This window comes from Felis catus, chromosome A3, assembly GCF_018350175.1.
Source record: "Felis catus isolate Fca126 chromosome A3, F.catus_Fca126_mat1.0, whole genome shotgun sequence".
NCBI classification, from domain to species: domain Eukaryota; kingdom Metazoa; phylum Chordata; class Mammalia; order Carnivora; family Felidae; genus Felis; species Felis catus.
The window spans coordinates 13,390,454-13,397,064 of NC_058370.1; the positions used below are offsets into that span (position 1 = coordinate 13,390,454).

The 6,611-nt window shown below is 49.4% G+C and overlaps 1 long non-coding RNA gene across 2 annotated transcripts; it reads right to left on the minus strand.

Moving 5' to 3' along the window:
* Positions 1 to 444: 444 nt before the first annotated feature.
* Positions 445 to 6,075, minus strand: LOC109497964. Of its 2 annotated transcripts, none has more exons than XR_002740862.2 (3): positions 5,495 to 6,075; positions 5,195 to 5,282; positions 445 to 1,289 (listed from the first exon to the last, which is right to left on the minus strand). It is a non-coding gene; the product is annotated as an uncharacterized LOC109497964 (long non-coding RNA). The 2 variants fall into 2 exon arrangements; XR_006595130.1 differs by lacking the exon at positions 445 to 1,289 and adding an exon at positions 4,484 to 4,802.
* Between the last annotated feature and the right edge of the window lie 536 nt (positions 6,076 to 6,611).

Genomic DNA, 6,611 nt, shown 5'->3' on the forward strand with positions numbered 1-6,611 from the left:
GGGGGGGGGGGGATAGGGTACAAGGACAGAAGTGCCCGCACTCAGGACCTTTCCGGACCCTTCCTTATGTGTCTCTTCCTCTCATTGTTCACCTGTATCCTTTCCTATATCCTTTGTAATAAACTGGTAAACAAAAGGAAGTATTTCCCCGAGTTCTGTCCATTCTAGCAAATTATCAAATCCAACGAAGTGTGGCCACGGGAACCCCAAATTACAGCCTGTCGGCCAGAAGTCCAGGTGACATCCTAGGACTTGTGATTAGCGTCTGAAATGGGGGTGGTCTTGTGGGACTGAGCCCTTGGCCTGTGGGGTCTTGTGGGACTGAGCCCTTGGCCTGTGGGGTCTTGTGGGACTGAGCCCTTGGCCTGTGGGGTCTTGTGGGACTGAGTCCTTGGCCTGTGGGGTCTTGTGGGACTGAGCCCTTGGCCTGTGGGGTCTTGTGGGACTGAGCCCTTGGCCTGTGGGGTCTTGTGGGACTGAGCCCTTGGCCTGTGGGGTCTTGTGGGACTGAGCCCTTGGCCTGTGGGGTCTTGTGGGACTGAGCCCTTGGCCTGCGGGGTCTGACGCTAACTCAGAGCGGACAGTGTCAGAACTGAACTGAAATGCAGTACACCCAGCTGTGCTGCAAAATTGGGGGGGGTGGGAAGAAGTGTTCGATGCGAGCAGTAAGGAGAAGAAAACAGTTTGCCTTCAGTGAGGCTGGCGGATGAGGCTGGTTTTCCTAGGCAGCCGGTGGGTATCGCTGACTGCCCACTGCATCCACGACCAACCCTCCCCAGGAAGGGTCCTTGGCTTCTCGTGAAGCCCCTGTCCCCCTCACATTCCACGGGCCTATAAGGAGCTGGCTCCAGCCGTTTTCCTGGGCAGTGATTTGGTCAAGAACACACATGTGACGCAGTTGGGGCCAAGGAGGTTCCAGAAAGGGTTTGCTGGAGTTGTCTAGAAAACTTCCTGCTTGCTCCTTTAAGAAAGCTTCCAAAGCTTTCCTCGGCCTGATTGTTTCTTCTGAACCCACGTGACCCTCAGTCCCCAGGAGGGTCTCCTCCCTCGGGCAGAAAGAAGTCCACTCAGAAGACAACGCCAAAATGGAAAGAATCCGGTCCTTGGAGACCTCTTTGGATTGCTGACTCACCTGTCGACTGATGGGAACCCACATGCTCTGTAACTTAACAAGCCAATATCAGTATGAGTTCCTGTTACAGTGTCAGGGGGAGAGCGGTTCTTACACGATCTCAAAGTTTCCATAAGACTGTTCAAAGTTCAAACCACGTCTGGGAGATGTCAAACACCTGCCAACAGCAAGGAGGCCATAAAAGGGTGAATACCGCACTTGAAAGGGAAGCGATTTGCTAACGATCGATATCGATATCGGGTTGCATTTAGAAAATATAATGCTCCCCAAAGTGAATCAATACAACAGTCCCAGGTGCGTCCAAAGATGCTAAAACAGCTAAGACTTTCTCCTGAGGCCATTGTTTTCTCCGGCTGTTGGGGTTAACTGTGTTCTGGGACCTGTTAGCTGAATTTAAGAAAAAATCCCTTTAACTGGCCCCAAGCTGGGATCTGCCCCTCTAACTGTGACAAAGGTGGAAAGCGGGACAAGGAATAATTCCACTTGCGGGCCGTTGTCCTGTATAACCACCTGGATGAAACCCAGAAAGACGGGAAGAGAATCAGGAAGCACAACCTCCTCCCATCCACTGTCTCCCCAAGTTTCTCTTCTCCAGTAAATTTCCCCAAACCAGCTCTCCAGACCGCGGTGTCCCGGGGACGCCATCACCCGTCGTTTCAGACCCAGAACCCAGACTCAGAATTCCTGGCTGCCCTTGGAGATATTTTAAGGTTTCACGTTTTTAACCATATTCCTATTTTATACACATTTTCCCAGCATTTCCCACATGCGTAATCCATATGGATGGAGTTGTTCTCACAAGAGAAAAATAGGGTTTTGGTGAGAACGTCGTCTCGCGACGCTTCCTTCCGGGGCGCTCCACCCAAGGGCTAGACTCACTCCCACGGAAGGAGAGTCTGTGTTCAATATAAATGCAAACCGCTCCAGACACTCAGGATTCTCTGTGCTTTGCATGAATAGAGACAGCAGTTTGCCAGTGGGCAGGACTTGGCGGGGAGGCCCCTGTCGCAAATCCGCAGCCACACCGCCACGCTCCCCAAGTGCCTGTGAAATCTGCCTCCGTCGCTAATTTCACACCCCGGGGACAGAGCTGTGAACAGCTCAGAGCACAGAATTGTCGTTTTCCTCACAGTTTCCGTAACCCTCAGACACCCTTCTACGGCACTTTCTCCACCTTTTAAAAAATTAAAACGTTCACTCCCGTTAAGGTTAAATCTCAGGTTTGTTTTGGCTTAATCATCTCATTACTGCCTTGACTTTGCAAACAGCAGTGACTTTATGTTGCCTTCAGATCTTCTGCGAAGCTTTCTCTGCCTGGGTTGCATTTTTTTCACAAGCGAAATGAATCGTTCGCATATTCCGCACTCATTATTCGCTCTCCTGCAGTTTTCTAAATGACGTGGGTACTTGGATGCTTCTGTGATGGGCACGGAATGCATTGGAAATGCGCTGTTAAAATATGCTTTTCATCTCCCTTCAGATCAGAAGATGAGTTTTCTTCTCTGGGTTTCTGCAGACCTGAGAAACACTCCTCATGGCACTGGAGGCGGATCCTTCGGGACCGAGGCAAGTGAAGATGACTGTAAGAACTCGGGGAGCTGAATGTATAAACCCAAAAAGGTTTGCAACTGAGATTAGGGTTTAATTGTTTGGGTCGTTCCTGTTGACCAACTCGGTTGGGCATTTCAGTCAGTGAACGACTCAAAAATAGTATCTGCTCGGATCATAAAATATTGTGAAATTCTGGTTCAACTGTCTCAGAAAAAAAAAAAATCATGATTTGTTTCTGATCTAAATTGGCGGGTTAGGGTTTTTTATTTATTTAGTAAGCCATGGTTCTCATCATAATACTTAAAAGCAGAATTGGTTTTACAATTAATCAGGAAATTAGAGGCATACAACTCAAATTATAACTCCCAATAAGGGCACCTGGGTGGCTCAGTCAGTTAAGCGTCCGACTTCCGCTCAGGTCATGATTTCGCGGTCCGTGAGTTCGAGCCCGCGTCGGGCTCTGTGCGGACAGCTCAGAGCCTGGAGCCTGTTTCAGAGTCTGTGTCTCCCTCTCTCTCTGCCCCTCTCCCCCTCGCACTCTGTCTCTCAAACATGAATAAACATTTTTAAAAAATTTTTTTTTAATTTTAACTCCCAATGAAACAACAGATCTTGTCTTTATTTTAAAATTTGATATTTTGTTTGTTGCGGACTTTTTTTGCATTCGTTCTGGTTTTTAAAATACTGCATTAAAATCATATTTATCTTTTTTTACTGAGATTTGGGGGCACCCCCAAAATCCTCGTGCCCAAGGCCAGTCCGTGTCTGACCCGCCTCAACTTAGCCCCAGTCCCGAATTTACTTCAAGATCAAGGAAGTGGTGATCCCCAGGGGCCCCAGACAGGACAGGAGCCCAGGGGAGCCTCCAACATTTCCCTCATCACAGATGGTGTGAATTGGGGGTCTTCCCTAGAGGAAAGGAAGCCTTAAGGGCTGAAGCAGGTCCCAGCTCTCTGCCATCTTCCCAAACACCAGAAATGCGTTCCTGGCTCAAAGTCCCGGCTCCCGACCTCCCCCGGGACCTGCCCTCCTTTTCCTTCTCGGTGTTCGGTTCTCTTGACCTGAGATGCAGCCAGCATCACGCCTCTGACATCATTTCAAGTGACAACAACTGAGTGCTAGCACATTCCTTGGGCAAGGGTTTCCTAGACGAAACCTCCACATGCCAGGATTCCCCCCCCCATCACCGTTGTGTACACACTGGGGACCCCACGGGGCCGGGGAGGTGAGGATTTCCAGGCGAGAGTTTCAGATTCAGCTGCGACCAGGACAGTCCTCCCCAGCCCTGCTCTGAGACTGGTACAGAAGTCAGCTTTGTAAGTGTCTGCTCTAGCTCCACGAATTAACAACCAAAACTCTTGGATGCTTGGCCTCCAAAACGCCAGATGTTTGGAAATTTGGAAACACTCGCGTCAGTGATTTTTTTCTTTTCTCCCCGTCTTTTTCTTTCTTTCTTTCTTTCTTTCTTTCTTTTCTTTCTTTCTTTCTTTCTTTCTTTTTTCTTGCAAGTGATTGAAGCCTGTATGTGTTTGGGACTGGTTACGATCGGGACAAAACGTTGTTTTTAATTGCCCGATAGACATTCTCCTGTTTTCGTAACAACTGCAGGGAGCAAACGCACCGGGCACCCTGGGGGTGTTGCGTGCACAAAAAAAGGACATTTATTGACCTACATAACTTATGGGCAGTCTCAGGTAGTGATTCTTAACGGAGGTAATTTCACGCACACACAGCCCCAAGGCTATTTGGCAATGTCCGGACACATTTGGGGTTGTCACGGGGGGGGGGGGGGAGGGGAGGGGGGCAGGGGGAGGGTGTGCAGCGTGCTATCTGGTGGGTAGAGGCCAAGGATGTTATTAAATGTCCTACAAGGTACAGGACAGTCCCCCGCAGCAAAGAAAGATCTGTTCCAGAACTGACAATGGTAGCAAGGTTGAGAAAACCTGCTCCAGGGGTAATGGCTTCAGGCATGGCTGGATCCAAGAGTCCTCATAATGTCTACAAGATTCCATTTCTCTCCAGTTCTTGGCTGCTTTCCTCCGCATTGACCTCACCCACAAACGGGATCTCTCTGCTCTGTGGCCTGGCTCACGGCCTCACGGCCTCACAGAAACAAGTCCTGAGAAAAAGGGAGATATTCTTTCCAGGAAATCCAACCAAATCTGGCATTGAATTCCATTTGCCACCCAGGAACCACCTTGACCGAAGAGGGTGTGGGTGGGTAGTGGAGAGGGAGAACATTCTTATTGCCAAGCCCCTGGGTTCTGAGGCCAAATCTAGAACTGGAGGCTTGTGGATGGAAGAGGGGAGGGATCACTTGCTCCAAATAAAATCAGAGCACAGCTGCCAGAAAGGAGGAGGATGCTGGGTGGACAAAAGTAACAGATGCCCGCACCACATGCTCATGAATGAAAGGGGTGGGAGAACGGGTTTGTAGTGTTAACCACACGCTACGGAGAAAGGAGAGGTTGAACGATGAGACGAAATGCAGAAATGAGTCATCGTGCTTACCAGAAAGTATGTACGACCAAGGATTTGCAGGCATTTTCTTCTTTCCTTCCTTCCTTCCTTCCTTCCTTCCCTTCTTTCTTTCTTTGATCTGGAAAAGAATTATAAATACGTGTGACATGCAAATGCCTCCCGCACATTTCAATGAGGACAAATGAACTTGTGCCTGAGAAGATAGTTTTGCACGGTCTAACCCTTTACACAAACAAAAGGGAATGTGGAAATACCGCCCCAAATGCCGGAACTGTAAAACAGGATTTCCCTCCGGGTCCCATTTCTGTAGACAGTTCGAGTTTTATTTACCTGTTTTTAAAGATGAAAGTATCGTGTCTAATTCCTTAACAAAGAGAAAGCAGGTGTATCTTGGGGTCACGGTGATCAGCAGCTCTTTTCGATTCCAAGCTCTCCGTGTCGCCTCCATCTGCCTGGGGCTGGGCTGATACGTTTTAATGCACCTGCTACAGCCTTTGATAAACAGAGAACGAGTCTGCGGCCAGCAGAGCCGACCTGATTCAGCCAATGGCGATGCAAGGGGGAAGGTTCATGGTCTTCCTGAAGTGAACGGGTGGGAGGGTCCTCCTCGTCTCTGGAATCTAGGGCTGGACACAAAGCCCACTGTCACTGCAGTAATAACTCACAATGACAACACCATTCCCTTCTCCTTCTGGCCCACTCGATGCTTTGCGAAGTCTTTCCATGTCCCCATCCCCAACCACTCTTATGCCTTATGACTCACACACGCTGGCCTCGTTTCTAGTCCTCCAATTCTCAAGACCTGTTTCCTCCCCTCGGTCTCTGCACCTGCTGCTGTTCCCTCTGCCTGGCACACTGTTCCCTCAGACCTCCCATGCCGGCCCGTCTCACCCTTTAGGACTCAGTCCACACGCCACCTCCTCAGAAAGCTCCCCCGAGACCACCTGAAATGAACCAGTGGCCCCCCACCCCCCCATCACTCTTTATCCCATCCCCCATGTTGTTTCCAGTCTGCATTTCTCACAGTCTGAAATTTTCTGTATATTTATTTGTGTCGCTGTATATTGTCTATCCTCATAGACTGGAACCTCATGAGAACAGAGGGATCACATCTGTCTTGTTCACTGCTGGGTCCTGGAAACCAGACGGGATAGGAGCAAAGGTACACGATCAACACTTGTTAAATGAATGAGCAGATCCACGAGTGGACGACTGCATTGACAGAGTTCACAAGGGGCTGTGTTGCTTTGCATCTGGTTTGTGCCACTTTTCTTGTACAATCGGGGTCTCCCCGGGCAGTGATGGTGCCTAGGCTCTGTGAAAAACCTGGGCGCGCCCGTGTTGGACGAAAAAATACGTAAACGCCTCTTCTCTACCCATCATTCTACACCTTCAAGGATAAAACACTCTACCTCACACAGGCCCAGGAATTTTGAAATACATTTTT